Source organism: Mustela putorius, unplaced genomic scaffold (genome assembly GCF_011764305.1).
Source record: "Mustela putorius furo isolate JIRA1106 unplaced genomic scaffold, ASM1176430v1.1 tig00537350_pilon_pilon_pilon, whole genome shotgun sequence".
Taxonomy (NCBI): Eukaryota; Metazoa; Chordata; class Mammalia; order Carnivora; family Mustelidae; genus Mustela; species Mustela putorius.
Genome location: NW_025422471.1, coordinates 15,554,685 through 15,578,316, shown reverse-complemented (window position 1 = coordinate 15,578,316; position 23,632 = coordinate 15,554,685). Strand labels below are relative to the sequence as shown.

The 23,632-nt window shown below is 36.1% G+C and overlaps 1 long non-coding RNA gene across 1 annotated transcript; it reads right to left on the bottom strand.

The window, feature by feature from the left end:
- Positions 1 to 4,558: 4,558 nt before the first annotated feature.
- On the bottom strand, positions 4,559 to 18,204 carry LOC123390421. The gene is made up of 3 exons (XR_006604997.1): positions 18,097 to 18,204; positions 16,580 to 16,669; positions 4,559 to 5,081 (listed from the first exon to the last, which is right to left on the bottom strand). It is a non-coding gene; the product is annotated as an uncharacterized LOC123390421 (long non-coding RNA).
- Positions 18,205 to 23,632: the final 5,428 nt, after the last annotated feature.

Here is a 23,632-nt window from a genome sequence, read left to right as displayed (position 1 = left end):
CGTTCTCTTGGATTTCCTCAGGAGAATGAGGACTAACACCCTGAATTTTACTGCATCCCATGCTTCCGAACAACTGATGATAAAGAAGAGGTTAATGTTCCCCTCAGCTTGGCTCAACTTGAGACAGCCTTCTTCTTGACTCTATGCTCTTGACCTCCCTTCTCTTAGAGCATTTAGTTTAGCAAACTTGAACTTCTAAGTTCTTTCTTTGCCCCTTTGAGATGTAATTCTCCCAGACTTTGGCCAGTTTTCCAACCCAGTAACTGTCTTTTCAGCACCTCTCTATCCCAGTCTTGGTGAGAACATGGGAGCCTAACTTAAATAAGCAGCAATCAACAAACACAGATTACCTAATCACTTTGACCAACATTCGCCCTAACATCCCTCAGCAATTTTTTTTCACTGGCTTCCCCAGCACTTAAAAATCCTCTTTTTTTCAGTGGAGATAAGGTCCGTATTTCTCTCGTACTGAGATAGTCTTAAAGGAATCGTCCATGCCTGTTTAAATCTATCTAGTGTAATTTTTCTGACACTGAGGACCCTTTTAAGGGTTTATGACTACCTCAAAGTGTGTCCCAGAAAGCAAGCTGTGTGGTTTCAGATCCTAGTCACACCATTTATTATCTACAGTATACTTGGGTATGTATCTTAACCCCTCTGAATCCTGGTTTCCTCAATTACATATTCATAATATTAACATTGTCTTACAGAGATTTGGTGTGAAATAAATGAGATAGCCATTTATAACTCTTAGCCAATTTAAGGTTGGCTAATAAATACTATTTATAAACAAATATTTCAATAAATGCTAGCTATTAATATTAGTTATGGCATCAAAGTGACAGATATTATTTGGTCTAAGGGGATAAACCAAGCCTTTGTCATCTTTTGTTGTGACTACTGGATGTTTCTGATTTCCTTTTTAAATCTACAGTCTTGTCCATGCCCTCACCCCTCAACACAGAAGTATCCTAAAATGCAACTTCTATTCATTTTCCCATTTTTATTACCCCTGGATGCTTTCCCATTACTCTGAGGATAAAGTTCAGATTCCTGAAGATGGCATTCAAAGGACACCCAGATCCAGCCCTGGCCAACTCTCCAGTCTCCTGTCTTGGGACCACCCACCTGCATTTCTGTTTGCAGGCATCCCCTACCCTGTGTGCTGGGAAACCTTTCCCTATCTTCCACATAAGGCACAGGTAGTCATTAAGACTCACTCAAATGCCAACTCGCCTTTGAAGTCTTTATGTTTGTTCATTTTTGTACTGATTTCATTTATATTCTAATTAAAATATAATCTAAATTTATTGTAGAATATTCACAAAATTCAAAGCCAGAATGTGGAGATCATTTCCTTAACATGTCTCCCCTTTTTCATACCCTATCTGAAATGTAACCATGGTTTAGAGTTTGGTTTTCTTCTTTTCACTGCACTTATAAACTAATACGCAAAAACATGCTCGATATAAATTTTTTTTAAACAAAAGTATGATCATTCTGAACATACAATTCTGAAACTTGCTCCTTTTTAAAAACACTATTTTATGAGTGATCTCATTTTCTTCCACAAGGACCTATGAAATAGGAGGCAATATTTTCTCCCGTTTTCCAGCAAAGAAAAAAAGTTCAGAGTTTACTCCATGGCTCAAGTTCAGGCAGAGATGGATGACTGACCCCAAGGTGAATGGGTGGTAGCCATCACAGAAAGGCCCAAATTTGATGTCTTAGCGGTAGAAGAGTCTGAAGCCCGTGTAAGCTTCAACAGAAGTGTTGCTGGAGGCAACAGAGAAGGACAAGGAGCTTGGAAATCTTAAATCTCCCTTATCAGAGAAAGTGGTAGAGCCAGGAAAGGCTGAGTCTCGTTTCCTAAACCCGACACCTACGGGACTCAGTTTATGGGACTATGTGTTTGCTTCTTGGTTTAGGAAATTGGGAGGAGTGGTAAGGAAAGTATGGCTACCACTTCTCCCTTTGTAGGTAAACATCGGTCCTGATTTGTCCTTTTCCCATGACATGGGACTTTCAGCACTAGAAGCAGAAAGCACAAAACCCCCAGGATGAACTAGTCACCCTACTCGAAAATAACCTTCTGGAAAAACTCCTCCCAAATTTCCACCTGCATCTCTTAGACCTATTTTAATCCCACTCAGCCTTGGAGGTCCACCTTAGATGTCACATTTTCCATGTCATTCCTATAATTTCTACTATTAATATAATTTCATTTAATTATGCCAATATTAATTATCTCAATACCACATATTCAATAACCCATGTTTTCCCATTGACCTAATCTCTCATACATTTAGTTTCCATATGTGCTAGGTCCTGTTTCTAGGTTCTCTCTTAGAATTCAAACAGCTTAGTAAGAAGCCATTATCCTAGTCATTTTGAGTCACCAGCACCACCCTCCCTCAGTGCCAGACTCTACACATCCTACTTGGTAGGTGCTTAACAAATATTTACTGAACTTAATTAAAACAAGCCTATTATTGTTATAAGCCCTTTTCAACTTTTACTGCCTTAGATCAAAGGGAAGATTCATGGAAATTTTTAATGTACTAGAGCTGAAAGGACATCATTGGAGGATTTGCATTACAAAGCTTCAAAAACCTGTTCAGCATATTTCTGACTATTTACTTGGATTGGACTTCAAATATGACATCAGATTAGATTCTAAAGCAGAAAAAAAAAATTTACCATTTCAATTTGAAATAGCCAAAGTAGTCACTTGAAAGCTAATGTGAAGATTAGAAGTGGTTCTCAAAATTGGAAAACATGGAGACACTGTTTATGAAACAAAATATGGGGTGCCTGGGTGGCCCCGTCAGTTAAGCAGCTGCCTTCGACTCTGGTCACAATCCCAGGGAGTTGGGATTGAGTCTCGCATGGGGCTCCCTGGTCAGTGGGGAGTCTCCGTCTCCCTCCCTCTCTGCCTCTGCCCCGCCCCCCTGCTTGTGCTTTCTTTCTCAAATAAATAAATGAATAAAATATTTAAAATAAATTAAAAAAACAAAATATGAAAATAAAACCATGGGATGGCAAGGGAATGGGATATTGGAGAAAGTAGTATACAAGATTACTGTCCAGTTTCTACCTTTTGTTTTGGGTGGTGGGTTAGTAAGTGTTTATTTTACTATTTAAAATGATTATCAAATAATAATTAAAACTTGGGACATACATAGGTTCCATACGGAGCAAGAAGCCTGATGCAGGACTTGATCCCAGGACCCTGGGATCATGACCTGAGCTGAGGGCAGCTGCTTAACGGACTGAGCTACACAGCCGACCCATTAATGAAAATTTTTTTAAAAAGACAAGCTCAATGTAAACATATTCATTGATTTATATCCATATATATCTTTCACTTTCACCGGCTATTTTAAGGAAAAATATACATTTAGGGAAAGGTTAACTGTTTGTATTTTTTTAAGATTTTTATTTATTTATTTGACAGAGAGGGCACAGGTAGGCAGAGAGGTAGGCAGAAAGAGAGAGAGAGGGGAAGCAGGTTCCCTGCTGAGCAGAGAGCCCGATGTGGGCCTCGATCCCAGGACCCTGAGAGCATGACCTGAGCATGAGGCTTAACCCAATAAGCCACCCAGGCGCCCAGGAAAAGCTAACTGTTAATGATGGATGAAAATCTTCTATTCTTAACATCGTCTTACTCTATGTTATTATGGCATCTTTGAATTACCTTATAATATGGCTGAAAACTCCTACCAGAAGTAGGAGAAATTTCAGCTGTCACTTTCCTTTGATTCCCTTATGTACAAATTATAAGTATTTTTGATTCAATCAGTAATTCTGTCACCGTTGGCCAAGGCACATTTTTTTAAAGATTTTATTTATTTAATCGACAGAGAGAGATCACAAGTAGGCAGAGAGAGAGAAGAGGAAGCAGGATCCCCACCAAGGAGAGAGCCCAACGCGGGGCTCGATCCCAGAATCCTGGGATCATGACCAGAGCCGAAGGCAGAGGCTTTAACCCTCTGAGCCACTCAGGCGCCCCGACCAAGGCATATTTTAATTAACACAAAATAACAGACTCTGGAAATCCATTTAATCAGTCAACTGGAGGTGAATAAAGGCAGGGGGACAATCTTAAGGCCTCCAAATGATGGAACACTCATACACACCTGGTACCAATACTTTTGCAATATTTCTGAAGCACATATTAAAAAGTTCCTGACAGTAACAACAATAAAATTCTCAGAAGTGTTACTTTGGAGAATTTATGTTAAGAAAACTGTCAGTGAAACAGACAAAGATTTATAAACTTAGGTGTTCCCAGAGCATTATTTCTATTATCAAAAAATCTAATGAGTTTAAAATTTTCAACTGAAGAATTTTTAAACAATTTGTACTCATCCACATGCTGGAATAATAGGTAGCCATTAACATGGTATTTCTAAAATATTTGATAACAATGAGAAATGCCTATAATAGTAAGTAAAAACAGCAGGATACAAAATAGTGTATACAATTTAAAAATATAAATGTAGGGAAAATTGCAAGGTAGCACATTTTACATTTTCCTTTGTTCTGTTCTTCAAATTGCAAATTATCCACAATAAGCAAGAATTACATTTATAATAACAAAATCTCCTTATAAACTTATTTTTAAAATTAACCCTCATAATCCTGCCACCCAGAGATAACCATTGTTAAAATTTTGGTTTCTTCCTGTATTCTTTCCATGGATATTAGTATGGTGGATATCATACATACATATACAAAACTTTAATATCTTACTTTTTTTAAAGTTAACATTAGCAAATAAACACATAATCAGTATATACTAGTACTTAAAAGATCTTTGGGTCTGATAGATCTGAGCTTACGTCTTGATTTTTCCACTGACCAGCTGCATCAAACAGATCTTTGTCTGTACTCACCTAACAATGTAACTTGTGTGACTTAATCAAACACCATTCAGGGACTTACGTAAACATGGGCTTGTGCAGTCTTCAAGAATTTCCTCAGGTCCAGGCTTCTCCTAGCCTCCTGTCCTGCCATTCTTAGCTTGTGGTTTTCAGCCATGGTTATGAGATGACTACTACCCACACAGGCTTCACCTGCTAATTTGGGAGAAGAAAAGAGGAAAGATGAGGGTCAAAAGGCTGAAAAGTCCTGTTCTGTTGAGTCTTCCTTTAGAATAGCAATCTCTGCTTCAACTGAATTGGCCATAACTGGTCATGTGGCCAGCCTGAATTGTGTTAGGCTAGCAGCTCAGTATTTTCAGCTGAGCTCACTGCAAACTCAAACAAAATTGGAGACCTGTTAGTAAGCAAGAATAGAGAATGGATTTTAGATGTAAAATCCTCAGCAAAACACTTAGCCTTGCTGAGGTTCAGTTTTTCCACCTTTGAAATGAGATCAAGAAAGTATCTCACCAGGTGACTGGGAAGACTTAAAAGGGGATAAAATGATTAGCAAAATGCCTAAAATCTATAAGTATTCAAGAAGTTTCAGCTATTATTTATTAGAATTCAAAAGCATAATAGTCTATGATAGGATGATGTACCTCAATTTCTTTGATAATGCTAATTTATTTTGGCTATTGTAAACATATCTGTTCTAATTGATAATAAACATATTATTGCTAAATGCCGTTATGAACAATTTGTGCATAATTTTTCTGTTAGTTTTTATTCTTGAGGAAAATTCATAAAAATTGAACTAGTGGATCCAAGAGTTTGAACAATTTTCAAACACTGGATCCATCTTGGCAGTTTGCTCTCCAAAATGTTTATTTTCATAATTTGTTTCCACAACAGTTCTCACCTCCTCACTCTAAACTTGACCTCACTGGCTATAGTCATCAAAAATCAAGTTGCTGGGGCGCCTGGGTGGCTCAGTGGGTTAAGCCTCTGCCTTCGGCTCAGGTCATGATCCCAGGGTTCTGGGATCGAGCCCCGCATTGGGCTCTCTGCTCAGCAGGGAGCCTGCTTCCTCCTCTCTCTCTCTGCCTGCCTCTCTGCCTACTTGTGATCTCTCTCTGTCAAATAAAAAAAAAAAAGAAAAAGAAAATCAAGTTGCTAACTTGATTTAGCAAAGACTACTACCTACTCATCAAAGCCCACATTTTCCTCTTCTTCCTGTCTGCACAGCTTTTCTAGCTGTTATATTTTGTTACTTAATGTTTTAATAAAGAAGCACCTTTATTATTATTCACATGCTCCTGTAATATTTTATTGTTATACTTCAATTTAATTGGCTTCTTTTGAAATCTTTTAAATTCTATTTTATGTATTTAAAAACATTTTCTGATGGGGTGCCTGGATAGCTCAGTTGCTCGGATAGCATCTACCTTCAGTTCAGGTCATGTTGTCTAGGTCCTGGGATGAAGCCCTGCTTTAGGCTCCCTGCTCAGTGGGGAGTCTGCTTCACCCTCTCCTTTTACCCCTCCCCCCACTCATGTTCTCTCTCTCTCTATCTATCTATCTTTCAAGTAAATAAATAAAATTTTAAAAAGTTATTCAGAAAAGAGGTCCTAAGCTTCACCAGACTGCTAAGATAGCCCCCGGTACAAAAGAAAAAAAAAAAAAAAAAACTTAAGAATGTTTGCTTATGTTATGTTTGAGCCATTTTACATTGTTGAGTCTTTCTGTTACATCTTTTAGCACTGTCCTAACTTATATAAGTAATGAATAGTGTCTGTAGGGTTTGGGCATTGTAAAGTTAAATTTAATGTCATTACATACATATGTGTATTTCATACATCAGTCTTATGAGATTATTGTATTTGTGGCAAATGTTCTTACCAGTTCTTGTTTGTCTTTTAATTTTATGGTATTTGATGTATAGCATTCAAATGTGTTTATGTGGTCAAATCAATCATTCACTTCTTATGTGATTTTTATATATCTTTTTTTTTTAATTTATTTATTTGACAGAGACAGCGAGAGAAGGAACACAAGTAGAGGGAGTGGGAAAGGGAGAAGCAGGCTCCCTCCAAGCAGGGAGCCTGATGTGGGGCTCGATTCCAGGATGCTGGGATCATGACCTGAGCCAAAGGCAGCTGCTTAACAACTGAGCCACTCAGGGGCCCTTATATATATCTTTCTTTTTAAAAAAATTCTTCCCCAATCAAAAGCCAGTCACGGGTACTAACATTCCTCACCCAAGAGGGTGGACCAGTCCATGTGAGTATAACTCCTGGGTTGTGTAGCCTCCAACATGGGCAACTGTAGTCAGCAACATCAATTTGTTAAATTCTTACCTATGTATTTTAAGTATTTAATCCATCTGGAATGTATTTCTCTGTTGTGAGGTGGATAAAGAAGATGGATAATTTTGACAATACCAATTTTCTAATAATTTGACTTTTTCACTGCTATTTCCTTTGGAATATATTAAATTTTTAAAATATACATTGATCTATTTTTGAATGGTTCCATGGTAATCTTGTGCCAGTACTGCATCTTAAAAATTATTGTTAATTTTATTTCATTGTCTCATAGCTGAGTGGGTTAGTTTACCTTTGTTACTCATAATTTTTAAGTTTTTGATACTCTGAAAAAATGTCCCAGAAAAAAATTGCAGAATGTACTCTCAGCAGAATGAAATTTGACAGTTGCAGGCAAAATCTATATTGCCAAGCAAAGAATCACTCCAAAATTTCTTGGTGTATTTTGTCCCAAAGAAAATATTGTACTTATATTTTACCCACAAATTTATGAGTGACCTCACTCCAACTTTTTCACATAGACTTAATGGTGAGAAGAGTTCTGGAACAAGAGTCAGAAAACCTCAACTTGAAACCATCTTTAATTCTTTCCAGGTGTCTAACTTGAGACAACTGGCTTATTGTCTTAGAGTCTTAGTTTCCTCATGGGTAAAATGTGAGTATAACTTCAATTCTACCTATTATTCAGGACTGCCATGAAGAATGAGATCATATATTTGAAATCTTTTGAAAAACTGTAAAGTATTATAGGCAAAAAATTAATATTTAATTAAAGTTACTGTTTTACTAGACCTGGAGATGTATTTACTGTGGTCCACATTTGTATTACAGCATTCTCTAGAGCAGAATTTGATATAAGACAGATATGTCTTGGATATTATCCAAGAAGATTTAGTTTTGCTGGAGAAGCCAAAAAAGATCTCATTATAAGTTAGTCCCATGACATGGACTCTTAGGATGCTATTAGACACAGTTTACAATTTATGTGCCTTCCAGTGTTTGAATGGGATACTTGAGGGGAAAAATTAACAATGTCTTGACTTGACACAAAGGTAAAATATGGGGATAGAAGCTGAAAATAATTTATTCCCCTCCCCCAAAAAAGATGAGAGGCTGGTTTTAGTTGTACAAAAGAAAAATATTTTTGAATAGGGGTCAAGATTATAGATGGTTCAGAGTTGTCAAATGTATACCTGTCAAAGCCGAGTTTTGCAAGGAGTTTGAGTTCAAGGTAGAACACAGTGGTGAGACATTCAGTAACATTTATTGTGGAGCAGCATTTAATTTCCTTGCAGAACAAACACATTCCTTGGAGACACTGTATAGCACACTATGTCTTCCAAAATTATATGTACAAATTGTGATTGATATGTTTCCACTCTAAAATTACCATTATGTGTGTACAGTCCACACTGTTGCTGTAGAGAATTACCATAAGCATCAACAGGAGGAGTGCATTTCCCTATGAAATGATGCCCAATACTGTAAAACTGTTTAAAAAAAGGAAGTACATTCTTTAAACAGACTCCACGTGCCGTCCTCTATTGCTCTTTTTAAAATAAGAAATGTTTTTACCAATTATGAGGGGAAATGGTGAGGGAACTAGCATTTTATGGACTCCTACTATGTGTCACCCACATACAAGCAGTAGGTTATAATCATAGCATTAAATGTTTCCATGCATAACAGCTTTGAAAGTTGATTTCTAAGTTTGCTAATGTTAACTTTAGAAAGCAGAGGCAGTTTTCCATAGTATGTAGACTCTAGGGTCAGCAAAACTGGGTTTGGAAACCAATTCTGGCTCTTATTCACTATAAAAATTACTTGACCTCCGTAAATTTAAGCTTGATTTTTCATTTCTACTAATAATAACCGATACTACTGCTAATAGGAATGGTGATATTAATACATCATAATAATATTAGGAAATAATAGTAGTTGTGTGACCAAGATAATAAACATAAAGAGTTTATTCAATATCTAAACTTAGTAAGTAATAAATAATTGTTCATAAGTATTAAGAAGACTCCAAAAGTTTTACTGGTAAAAAGAAAACTTTCATATTAAATTGTGTTTTCCAAGATATTTTTTCTTTATCTCTTTTCTGGAATTTATGTAGTTCCTGCTGTAACTTAGAAATTTTTCACTGAGCCAGATTACTAATTGAATCTCTTTAATGTCCATAGCATCTTAACTAGATAGCACTCTGGCCCTGCTTCATTTTACGTTTCGGAATAGTTAGCGAAATGCTGTGGGCTCACTAAAATTGGCTAATTCAACTTCCTGCTTCCAGAAACAAAAATAATTATTTGTAGCCTGACAGATTTAACATAAAGGGATCTATTTTAAAATTTACACATCATACTACATAAAGTGAGCAGCTAGGAGGTTTTAATCTACTTATAAAATAATTGAAATATAGTTCCTTAATATCTCCAATTAAAAAATCCTCAGAGCATTATAATTGTTAAAGAGAAGACTGAAATTCCCTCAGATTCTATTCCAGTAGCTTCCTGCTCACTTGAAAAAAGACTGACGTCCTCGGAATGGCCAACAAAGTACTAAACAATCTGCTTCCCCCAAATTCTTCACCCCAACACTCACACCTTTCCCTCTAAGACCTTGATTCCTCCTCCAAGCTCTAAGTTCTAGCCACACTGATTCTACCACCAAACATCAGGCTCCCAGGTGCATCTTCTTTTTCCTGTGCCTGAAACACTCTCCCTAGATATCCTGATGGCTCCCTGACTCACCTCATTTGGAAATTTACTCAGATATGTTCTTTGTGGCAAGACCTACCCAAACTCTCCTTAGAACCAAACCCCACTTTGTCCAGTGACCACCGTCTCCCCTCTCTGTTTAATTTTTCTCTATAACCTCTATCAACTATCTTTAATACTTCTTATTTGACTTCCCTTTCTTTATTTTTCGTCTTCTTATTTGACTTTACTTTCTTTATTTTTCATCTTCTTTGCAACAAAATGTAAGTGGTATGATAGCAGAGATTTCAATTTGGTTCACAGGTCTATTTCCAGTGCCTATTATATACATCATTCCAGGCGTATAATAGACACTTACTAAATTTTGATTAAATGAACACTTTCTTCCTTCAAAAGTAAAAGTTTTAATTGGTGACATCCAACATGAAAAAAAATGCTCATGTACTCCTATGAGACACTAATGGCTAAATATTTAATGTCTACTTTCAATCCAAGAACAAGGAACAACTCCAGGAACACAATTTATTTAAGAGGACATCCCTACATTATTCTATACAACCAGAAGGAATGAAAATTCTGAGGAAGTAAAAGCTGGATAGGGGAGAAAGAGCCTTGGGGCACTGGAGGATATCTTCAAATGCAATGGGACAGCTCCCTAATTCATCCTATGAGAAATTACTGAAAGAAGTACATAACTGAGTACTTCATGCCAAAATGAAATAATGTTAAACTAAAAGACAAGACATATTCTAAACTACAAATAAAACGTATACTGATGCTATGTTCCTCTTGGTTGTTAAACTGAATTATTCAGAATGAATTTCCAAATGAAATTTTATGGCTCTAGACTATTATTTCAATGCTTTTAATTGTATATCCAACAAAACTGCCACTATTACAGTTTTGCAATTCAACTAGCAATATTTTTATTTGTCTTCCATCTGCCCAACTTTCCTAAACTCTACTCCAAGGTCATACTTCACCCTTTAATTGTGACCAGATTGGCAAGGTCAAGCCCTTTTTTACTTTGAGAATGACACCCAGACATCATTTTTCAACCCTGATAATTGATGCAGACAGCACTGTGGGTAGAGGAAAGGTGGAATGGAATTCACTCCATTTGTTGTTAGGGATGTTGTTAGGGATGCCACATGTCTTACGAATGCAATCAAAGCCTAATGACAAGACAGACTCTGTTCCCTTAGTTGGGCTATAATGAGCACTTGAAAACTTCTTCCATGAAACAAGGGAGATGGCTTACCTTTAGTAATCAATGAAGACATTTGGAAAGGATCATGTTAAAATTATTGATAAATTCTTCATCTTTCCTCTATTAATTTCTGGGATTATGGAGCCATTTCATGTGAAAAGCAAGCAAGGAGTTCTCTGGAGCAAGGACAGGGCAGCGCTTCTGATATCTCTAAGAAAGCAAAGCTTTTTGCTCCCAACACAGGACTATGAACACAGAGACACAGTCGATTGCTTTTGTTACTGTTTTCATGTTGATTATTGTTTTTTTCATAGAGGTGATCACTAAAAGTATCTAGCTACTCATCTAAGTTTCCTTACTTAGGTTCTTATGAAATGTCTTAAGTTTTTCCGAAATGTTTAATTACAACGAACACTGTCTTTGTAGCCATATCTAAGAACTACAACTTCAGTATTTCCAGATGTTGTTTTTAATAACATGGATTGTCTGAAGGTCACCAAGTCTGAACAGTTGTCTCCCGCCACATGTCTCATCTACCTCATTCCACAACAGCAGAAGAGGAATTCATTTCCCTTATTTGAAATTCCTCCCTCTTCCAAGCCATTGCTTCTATTAAATTATCCTCATAATGTGAGACTCCTAGTTTTTTTGTTGAAGTTCAAAACACATGACTTTCGCTGTTTAAAAGTTAGCGTATATCACAATTTTTGCTGCATTTAAAGAAAATACACACACACAATACCTCATGGGTATTTTGACCAAGCTGCTTCAAGTCTTTTATCTTCCCTTCCCTTTTATGCATAGGACTGGAAACCAGTAGTTGAAATCAAGAGAAAAAACAAACAAGAGCCAATGGGCTCTCCCTAAGTACATCTGTCCTCTGAACAAGCCAATCAGGAAACCGCTGTCTCATTTTTCTCAGGTAGCCTCAAATACCCTTGCTTGTAAAGTTATTCTAGAACACATGTATGTGGAACTTTCTACTTTTCAGTCAGTCTCCAGAAATCCATTTACATTACATATTTACTGTCATTTTTTTAGAGGTTTATAGTGTTCAGAATTTACCATATAGAAAAGCTCCTTGCTTCCTAGTTTAACACTTTATGACAATACATTACCTCTAGCTTCTCAAAAATGCTCTTCAACTTTTCAAAATGCTTTCACAAAAAAGTGAAAAGAAACTGTTTCCCTGGGAGTGTAACGTCACCATTTGTATCCAGTTTAGGCACTAAGGAAGTTAAAGTAGAAATAATTTTCAAGTGTTCAAAACCTATTTAACAGTTTAAGGTAAACAAGACATAATTATTGGATCAATCTTTTCAGTCTTTAATATATGCAGTGTGTTCACTTAGTACTTTACAATTTGCTGTCTAGTCTACTTGAAATCTTCCAAAGACTTGATTCTCTGGGTTAGTGAGGACCTACAGTAGAACAATTGGCTTCCCTTTATCCATCACTCTCAACAACCCCACTCGGGTGCTTTAAGTAATATACCTAACTTTTCTCTTGAAAGGTTTAATGTTTACAGGAGCAAGTTGTGCATTTTATTTAAGCAGATTTCCTGTTTTCTAAAAGGGGTTATTTAAGCCAGTGAAATATCTGAAAGATAATGATAAGAGTAAATAATAATTTATTAATCATTTCTTATTTTTCAATCTCTTTTCACGGCCTCTAACATACCTTATGTCATTTCACTCTCATAGCAGCCTGTGGGTAGGTTCTACTCTTGCGTCCATTTTATGGATGAGGAAGGGGTGCGTGGGAGGTGCAGTCAGTTAAGTTTCTGACCCTTGGTTTCAGCTCAGGATATGATCTCTGGGTCATGAGATGGAGCCTCAGGTCAGGCTCCATGTTGAGCAGCAGAGTCTGCTCGAAATTCTCTCTCCCTCTTCCTCTGCGCCTCCCACTCATACTCTCACTCACTTTCTCAAATAAATAAATAATTCTTTATAGATGAGGAAAATGGGGCACAGTGTCCTCCACAGTCATAATGCAACTTGCCCAGGGTCAAATAGCAAAACACGGCACTTGTTTTGACTACAACTTATTTAATATGCAGAAATTTCATCTTTGCAAATGATAAACATCTTCAAATATTTCAAGTGGTGAGATGCCTAAAAGAACATGTGACCAATGTAGGATTGTTCTATGCATACAACAGATTTGGAGCACTGTTTCCTGCCATCAGAAGGACTAAGTATATGATTTTAAACAAATTTGTTTGATTTCTTAGACCCTCAGTTTCTTTGTCTGCCATATTGTCAATATCAATATGATCTGTGAGAATTAAAATGAAGTAATAAATATGTAAGGACCTAGGAGCACCAGGCTTATTTTAGGTTCTTAATAAATATTAGTTGAATTTTCTCTTTCCTGAAGACTCAATATCCAAATTTATGATAATTTGATTCTCACACTGCACTGAAAACTAACATATAACTCATTACAATTTTTTATTTAAGAATCCTTGCTCTTACATTGGTCATGCTTAAATACCCCATTTTATAATTGAACCCCATTTTATAATTTAGCTTCATATTTCTATCTTGTATGCCAAATCTCTCCCTTTTTTCTTGTGATGTATAGTTGACGTAAATCTCTCTTTAATATCATAGCTCCTATGAGATTCCATAGGAGTTGAAATTTCTAACAACTAATTTAGGAGAAAAATTACTTTTGTTCCTATTAAATATCTTTCCTACTCATTTATGGTGGAAGTGCTTGTCTCATGAAAGTCTATGGTTGTGTTCCAGGTGTTAGTGAAACTTTCATTTGTTACTAAAACTTGTTTTTTTCTTTTAAATATGAGGCTCAGCCACCTAGAGCATAAGCATCATTATCTGTGAAGATGCCATGAAGGCTTTTCAACCACTTAATAGGAAACAGAAAACTTATCAATTATACAGATTCTAAAGTAAAATGTGTTTCTAAGTTTAAATGATTTTCCATATTGATTTATCTCTTCTGCTTCTTTGTAATATGATTATTCTTAAGAATTGCTTAGCAACAAATTAGGTCTTTTTTTTCTTTAAATCTCTAAAATCTTGATTTTAATTAGTAGACAATCATCTACCTACTGAAGAATATTACAGGTAGAACAATGCAGCAAATTCTCATAAATAATTGTCTTGCTTATCTTAGCAGTGTGCAAAATGTTTTCTCAAGTCATGTGTGCAAAGGAAACATGAACTGAGGGAAAATATCAGAAGACTTCATGACATAATATATCAATGTATTTATATGTTTCAAGGCCACGGATAAAAAAAGGAAATTTTAGGGGCGCCTGGGTGGCTCAGAGGGTTAAAGCCTCTGCCTTCGGCTCAGGTCATGATCCCAGGGTCCTGGGATCGAGCCCCGCATCGGGCTCTCTCCTTGTTGGGGAGCCTGCTTCCTCCTCTCTCTCTCTCTGCCTGCCTCTCTGCCTACTTGTGATCTCTCTCTGTCGAATAAATAAAATCTTAAAAAAAAAAAAAGGAAATTTTACCAATGATATTATAATAGGTGCTTCTAATATTTTTGGATATACTATACATTTTCATTTAATAGTCAAATAAATTTAAAGCTAACTCCATGCAAGAAAGACCCATATACTCTAATACTGTATTTGGGCTAAAACAATCAGATGGTCAATATATATTTTAGGTTCTGCCCGGTCTCCGTCACTGTATACTCTCTCTTTGACTCCCAACATGACCATAACTCTCAACCCTATCCTCTGCCCATCATGGCCAAGGGCTGTGGCTTATTTTCATCAGAAATAAGGACATTTCAGTGAGGTGGTAGGAAAGAGGAAAGTCAAATCCAAAAGGGTGTTAATCCAAGTCAAAATGAAAGAGTATGAATGGTTTGGAAATCCCTACCACCAACATGATGCAGTGGTTGAGGATGCCTTCTTTCTACCATATTCTCCAGGCTAAGTTCTGACCAGACACAAGAAGGTGTTTAAAGGGGTCTTGGTCAATACTCAGATACTCGGTGCCAGCTCACCCATGAAGCTACCCTGGAAGGAGTTTCAAAAGCCTGTCAAAGCATGGTTTTTGAGCATGGCCGCTATCTTGCTTCCAAATCCCACTCTCCATCTTGGGATCTGTTTTTCACTGGGCTCTGGCTGGTACCCAGTCATTTCTTCTCAAGTCTTCATTTTCCATATATAGGTCTCTGCCAGGTTCCTGCTTGACCCCTCCCTACAACTGTATTGTGTATGCATTCTGGCAGCACAAGACAGCATGTTGAAGCTGAGAAGGCCTTGAGAAATCATTGAATCTAATAACCTCCTTTCAGAGATGTGGCAGCCAGGAATTAAAGCAGATTCTCCCACTTACATGCTAAAGACATGGCTTGAGTATGACTCCTCATTCTTCACTATGACTACGTGGGGTGCATCTTCTACAAATCAAGATATTCCTTACCCAGACCTAACCTGCCATATGTTTCCTCCCTCCTCATTGACACTTCCTTTCCATGTGTTATCTTGGGTCTTGTGCCACCTGCAGAGAGACTGCTCTCTTGCACACGATGCAGGTCTACATGTGTAATGAAGGAATGAGGGATGGTCTACATTCAGATTCCCACTTGCCAGAGAGTAACTGCTCCTTCTTTTTCAACTCAGAGAACCTGAGGACTGTCTGACATCCTTTATGCAGATAGAAAAATGACATTCATCCTATAGAAATGCAGAATTAAGATACTGGTTTTGAAACCTGCTTGCATCTCTAGCTTTTTTGTCATGTGGCCTGTCCCTTATGCATCTCCTGCTACCAACAGAATTGGTCACATCTGCTTTTGAAGTGGTCCTGGTGTGAAAGTCTGGAGCTGGAAAGGTTTTCTCCCACTGAAACAAGTGAGGTGTGGTTGAAATAGCACTATTATTGCCATTGTGTAAGTCTATTTTGCATTAAATAGATTTTTTTTTCATTCTTCACCAAGAACATAATCAGCAGATCACATAATTTCAATGGGAAGATGTGTCTTAAGATCCAACCGATATCAAAATGAACTTTCATCTCACATAATTCATTCAAAAGTTCACAGCTACCAGAATTAGCAGTTTAAAGTGGTCTGCATTTCTTGTTGTATGGTGCTTGTGTTTGGTGTTTCAATATAACTGAATTTCTCCCCTTGGTATTTCCTTGCTTAGCATTGACAGTCAAGGGCTTATATATCAAGATGAGTAAGAGGTAACAATTCATTCTCAAATGTCTGTTAAAGTTTTTTCTTTTTTAGTTCTGGCTGAGTGAAAAAAATCGATCCTACATAATGTTAAAGCAAAAGACAGAGTTAAAAGGTCAAGGTTCTGAACAAACTTGTCCAGGGACTGCCTGTTTAGACTCAAGTTTGTTATGTCAGCTTTCCGTGAATCAGGTTCCACATCAACCAAATACCCTCAGTTCTTGTTTGCAAAATACAGAGAAGTCCTTGAGAAAATGCATGTAGTGTTATAATGCAGAATAGGCTTACCATTAAGAAGAGTGTGTTGAAGGGCTCACTGTCCACTTTTTGTGCACATAAAATCAACCCATGTTCTGGGAAATGCACAGACTGTCTGGGCTGCAAAGAAAAGATGTATTTAATACAGCAAAGGGTTTTACTAACTAAATGTTGTGAGCTTAGGTTACTGAGGAAGAGAGGCTGAGAATCTTTTATGTGATAAATGTGTGAAATTCATCTTCTGTAGTCAAAGAAATTGCTCAATCAGAAGAAGGGGAAAAAATAGAGAACAGGTTCTATATGGGCATATCCTTTTTAATAAAACCTTAGGGAAAGCTATGTGTTCCAGGTTGAGGTTAGGAGAAATATGACAGACGTGGAAATATGAATTTGCTTTACAAACTTGTCCAGTATTTGGACACACAATGAATGACCCACCCAGGGGTCTATTTTTGCACGGGGCCACAAGGATTGGCGATTGTTTATGAGAGTGGGCAAAATGAACCGAGAAGAGTAATCATCAGGCAATTCAGACGCAGATTGCCAGCACTGAGGAAAAGGGGGGGAACTTGCAGTTATGATGAGTAAAATCGCTGACTTTAGTCATCAAGACCAAGTGTTAAATATGTGTTTGCTTTGTTAGGGATGAATCAGGCTGAATGACAATTGTCTGTGGTTGTGGTTAGTGAGAAGAGAGTCGCAATGTGTTATATGAGTGCCTGGCAAGTATTCTCACCCTGTGTGAGCCTGGGCGGGGCGGCGGGGGAGGTTCCTATCACTATTTCCATTGGCCAAATCATGTGATCATTTCTAGGGCAAAAAAATTGTGGCAGAAATTTATATAAATGATACAAGCACTGCAATACTCATTATGCCACAATGTCATGCAAACTGTAGTTAGTATTAATATTATTGAACATAGAGAATGTTAAAAAAGAGTATATTGAAAATGAGATATCAAAACTATGTCATTAATACTTCTTTGATTTAGAAGAAAGACAGGGAAGCTTCTCCAATGTAGAAAGACTGTAACTTCTGACAGGTCAGCTCCACAAGTCTGGATTAACAAACTATGCTAGGTGTAGCACGGTTCAACCTATTATGAGGGATGAATTCATGGGAGAGGAATCCGCAAGCAAAGTGGATTGATTGATTGATTGATTGATGAAGTGTTCATCATCAAAAAGAGCAACAACAACAATAGGAGCATATTCAAGTAGTACATGGCAAGGCCAGGATTATAAATCCTACAGGAATGTGGAAAAGAGATCATTCAAAATGAAAATGAAATGAAAGTTTTGATGGTCTATTTTATATTTGATCAGTTGGAAAGCAATATAGTGTGACAGAAAATGAGCTACCTAAGTGGTAGGAAAGTCTGTTCTTTTCTTTGAGCTTCAACTTCATCATTTCCAAGTTGGGACACTTTAGTAAGAATAAATAATCCTCACTGACAATATATTGCATTCAAATTTTGAAACTAGACTTCCAACCCAGGCTATAAGCCATTATTTCATTCTTAATGTCTTACCTTTGTTATGTCTTACCTTAATGCCTTTCCTCATCAAATGGAAAATTATTAGGTCAGAAGATAAGATGCCAAATCTTAAGTTCCATAATATGTCAACATTGATTGATTGAAGTCAGTGAAGCCTAAAAACAAAACATAACTATCTCTTAAATTAACAACCAAAAATAGATAAGTTAGTTCTTAGGGCAACCCAATAATTGTACAATTGCTGGAGTTATTCTTCAGAATGCAAATTAGAAATCTCTATTATGTTCATATCTTTCAACTTAATAATTCCATTTCTATTTATCTAAAGTATAATATTTAGTGTAGAAAAACTATTTGTATGAAGGTGCTTACTTCAACCCTGATCGATACAACCAAATTTAAAAAAATAGAGAATTGATTGGGAAAATTGATGGAATACCATGAAACTACTAAAACCGAGAGTTATGAAGACTATCACAATGGCATCCCAAATGCCCATCCAAGTGAGAATAGATGAAAGAAATGTCATAGAGTCACAGTATTCCATAATGAATGCCAAAGAATGATAGACAGCATTGTAAGTCTTAGTAATGAAATTATTAAATGAAAAAAGTAGATTCGAAAAGATTATTTGCAGTATATTAAACCTTTTACAAAGTTAGAAATAAAATAAGTATTTTTAGGATCACATGTAAGTATAATTTATATATGTGTATACACACAATAATTTATATACTTATATATAATATATATATTTCACATATATGAAATAAGGGGACAATAACAGAATTCTGAATGCCACTTCTGTGGGGGAAGGCAGGTAGAGGGATAGGAGATACAGTGTGTGTTATAGTAAGTTATTGTCAATCTCATAGCTTTTGGGGGAATGGTGGTGAATTTCTGAGGGATTTTATAGTATTACAAAGAAGTACATACTTGAGCCACTAATTGGAATATTATCATGAAGCAAGGATTACGATTCCTGCAATTATGTATATCTACAAGTCAGAGGGGGAAAAAGAAAAAGCACCTTTTTAAAAAATATATAGTTTTTACAGATTCATTAATAAAAAAGACCAGAAGATAATAAACACAAATAATGGTTATGTTAATGTGATAACTGTGTGATTTTTTTCTTTTTCAAATTTTCTAAAATGTATTACTTTAATGAGAACAACTGTTTATAACTCATTAAAAAACAGTATGCAGACCCATGGATCTCTATGCCAGTGAACTTTTGTTCAACATGAAGAAGACAAATGAAATAATATAAAACTGATCAGCATTTCAGCAGGCTGCTGGAGGACTTGAAGGAGCTGGAGGACTTGAAGGAGGCACTATTGACCTTGCATGGATAACTAATTTAAGAACCAATCACGAAAAAAGAAATGTGACTATTTGCAAGAGCACATACCAGATCCAATTTGTAATGAAAAGCTATATTACCTACTAGAAAATATCTCCATTTGGTACTGACCCGGAGAGTACAACTTTTGGGTCTCAGAAACACGAAAGTAGTATGACCGATACACTCTCCTTTTCAGTTATTTCCGCAGAGGTTGTAGACAGAGGAATTTTAGATTAACACATATAACATGGACTTTGAGACCATTAGCTGAATACTGATGTGCAGAAAACCAATAGGAATAGGGGATGATTCAGAATACAAACAAATTGATTGGACACTTTGACAATGATGCTCCTAGAGCATGACATCGTTGCTGGCTAGATGTTAATGCACTAGAAGGCTCATTCAGCATGAGAAAAATATTACACCAAATTACGATTTTACAAAGAGTCAGCTGAAAACCTTTGATTTACAAATATTTTCCTTACTGTTAGCTTTTAAGATATAAGCCACATTATTGTTTTAAACATATAAGGATAATTCCATTGTATTTGAAGAATACCAGATGAATTAGGTGAGTGGCATACTTTGCAGCATTGTGTTGTATATATTTTCCTTGAATTTAGTGTTTTCTTTCTAGTATACCATCTGTAACACATATAAATCAGTAGATTTCACAGTGTGTTTATTCCAGTTTTATTTCCAAGTAATTAAAAGAAAAAAAAATATTGGGTAAGAAGTAGCTTTCAGAAAAGAGTCTGTTTAGGGAATTTAAAAAATATTTTCCCTTTCTCTTCTCTTTTGTGTTGTTTTTAATTGTAAAATAAAAACAAAAGTTGGAAAGTATTTTATGAAGTAATTATTTATCATTTCTTATCAATTGTATTTTACAATCAAAAGTGTTGGGGTTTTCTCTTCTTGCCAGTTAAAGTCTATGGCTTTCAATGACAGGCGTAGAAGGCTATCTGATAAAATTAAATGGATCTTCAGATTTGAAAGAAAATAGCTGAGTTTGAATTCTCACACTGCCACCTTGAAAAAAAAATCACATAAAATCTCTGAATCTTATCTTCCTAATATGGGAGAAGTTGAAAGCAGCCCAGCATAGCTTACACGGCTCCTTGAAAAATAAATGGGAGTTTTTATTCCAATAAGCAAAACTCTAATGTTTTTTAATAATTGTTTGAGAATGAGTTTCTAAAAATAGACAAAATAATTGTTTTAGAATAAAGAACTTGAAACCAAACTCTCCTCTGGGGGAGGGGCAAGGAGGACCAGGCTGTAACAAGAGCTCGTGGAAATCCCAGTGAAGCCTTTTGTAACGGATTAAGGGCAGTCTTTTTGGAGCTCAGTCACCTGATGTGAGACAATGCCAGTATTGCCATGTTTTCCTGAGAAGGAGCATGGCAGCGCCCGCTCTCTGCAGTTGAACTGAATTCAGTCCGTGGGCTCTAATGTAAGTACCTACACAGATGTGCTGTGGAGATTCTGGACAAGACATGTCACTGTCAGAAAGTAGAGAAGTGTGGCACAAGTGAGCTCTTGCCATATAAACATAACATCTGGTCTAAGCTTCTGGCATTGCTACGAAACATGACATTTCAATATATGTATTTGTTGCATTTTAAAATTATTTAAATTATTCATGTTTATGCAGAAAGATAGATGCCAAAAATAAAACCAAGCAGGAAAAAATTACCCATAATCCTACCACCATAACTGCTATTAAGTACATTTCCACCGATAGCATGGAACCACTAGAGCATTTCGGACAATATTTTTATATGTTATTTTCAATATGTATGGTTGAAATAATATGTATCTTTAAAGTGGGACATATTCATTGGAAAACTACCTTTAGCCTTTAGCAACATATCATCAACATGCTACATATTGATCGATGTAGATTGACACCATTATTTGTAATAATTGAGAAGAACTCCATTTTATGGATTTATGAGTTACTCAAGCAATAATCTATAGCTGTACATTTAAGTTATTTTCAGCTTTCCCACATTATAAATACTGTTTTTGATACATATCAACATTTCTATCTTTATGAATCTGATTATTGAAAAAATTCTTGGAAGTGGAATTTCTGAATTAAATACATTACTTCCAGTTACACTGTAGAAAGTTTCTACTATTTTTCCTCCTGCCAACAATCTGTGTGAGCCCATCTCTTTTCAGTGAACCATACTGGGCATTTTCCTTCTCTAACTCTTTGACAGCCTGATGATTGATGAGAAGAGAGAGGATCTCTAATTTTTTGTTCATAGTTATGATTACTAGTAAGATGAAATGCTTTTCATCATATATTATCATTTATATTTCTGATTTTTTTGTACCTTGCCTGTTAAATGTTATTTTTGTTATGCGTTTGTAAGATTTCTACATCTTAGACATTAACAACTTTTTGTCACACATAGTTATATTTTTTCTTGTCTGTCATTTGCTTTCTCACTTGGATGGTGGTACTTTTCCCCACAGAGATATCTTAAAGTATTTATCTTTAAACTTTTGCCTGGAGTCTTCACTGAAAGGGCTTTCTTCACCTGTACATATGCATTTGTATTTTCTTCTAGTAGTTTTAGACTTTATTATGCACTTATATTCCACCCATTTGGAGAATTATTTTATTTTAGGGTTTGGGTTAGGGTTTTAAATTTATCCTTGCCAAGTGGTTAACTGGTTGCCACAATAATTTTTATCAAATTGTACTTATTTATCTTATTAAATCACCTTTATTATAGTCATTCCCCTTAACCAAAGTTTCACTTCCAGTTTGTTACCCATAGTCAACTGCAGTCCAGAAGTAGATGATCCTCCTTCTGACCTATCGTCAGAAGATCAATAGTAGCCTAATGCTATATTCCTGTGCCTATGTCACTCACCTCATTTCGTTTCATCATGTAGGCATTCCATCATCTCACACCATCACAGGAAGTGCGACTACCGTACAATAAGATATTTTGAAAGAGAGAGAGATCACATTCACATAACTCTTATTATAGCATATTATTATAATTGTTCTATTTTATTATTAGTTATTGTTGTTAATCTCCTACTATACCTAATTTTTACATTAACCTTTATCATAGGCATATATAGGAAAAAAATAATAGGTATTGCACAAAATATACAATATACTTAGATACGTTACACAGAGGGTTACACATAGCATCTATGGTGTTCAGTAGGATTACCCATAATCCTATCACCATTAGCACTATTCCCTACATTTTCATTCTTAGCTATGGAACCACTATTAGCATGCAACCACTAGCAGATTTAACTACTACAATGAACAGTGCAGGACTAGAAAATTCTACATCAGGACTTGGACAATAATTAAAGCTTTTCTAGTGTGTGCACGGGGTCCACGTAGAGTTACCTATATGCAGATGGATATAAAAAGGTGGCTTGTAACAAACACAAAGAAAGAATTGGGAATTAAGAAATGCCAAGGAAGGGGAGCCAGCAAAAAAGACTAACAAAGAATGGCTTAAGAAGTAGGACAAAACAGGAGAACATCCAAGATTTGGAAGACCAAAACAAACAAAAAACAACAAAAAGAAAACAACAACAAGAAAAACGAGTTTTGATAAGGGCTGTTGTTTCTAAGTTAGAGAATCTTCCTAACTTATCAAGTTATGTCTTCAAGGAAAAGCGGGATAACACCAAAAAAACACTGGCGCTAAAGAAGTAATGATCATTAATTGTTTTAAACTGAGTACCTAACAAATTCAAAGTCTAAGAAGAACTTTAACTGTTATGATTTTAACTAATTTCAAATATTTAGTCTTTACCTATAGTTTTTTTAGCTAAGCATAAAACTTCCTATTTCATCTTTAATAGAACAGAGTTATCCTTTACACCTTGATTTTTCCACATTCCATGTCTAATATATTATAAAATCTTGTAGTTTACAACTTTGAAATCTCTCCTCACAAATCATCTCCTGCCATGTTGATCCAAGCCACCATCACCTTCTGCTTGGGATGATATAAAAGCCTCTGGAACTGGGCTCCAGGATTTCACCCACCCTCCAGTCCATATTTCTCGGAGTCGGTGTGATCCTTTTACAAAATAAGTCAGTTCTTAATCACTCCTCAGCTGAAAACCCTTGGATGGCTTCCCGTCTCTCTCAGAGTAGAAGGAAGAGTATGTAAAATTCTCCTGCAAGTCTCCATGATCTGACCATCTGCTGCCTCACAGATGGCATCTCCTACAGCAA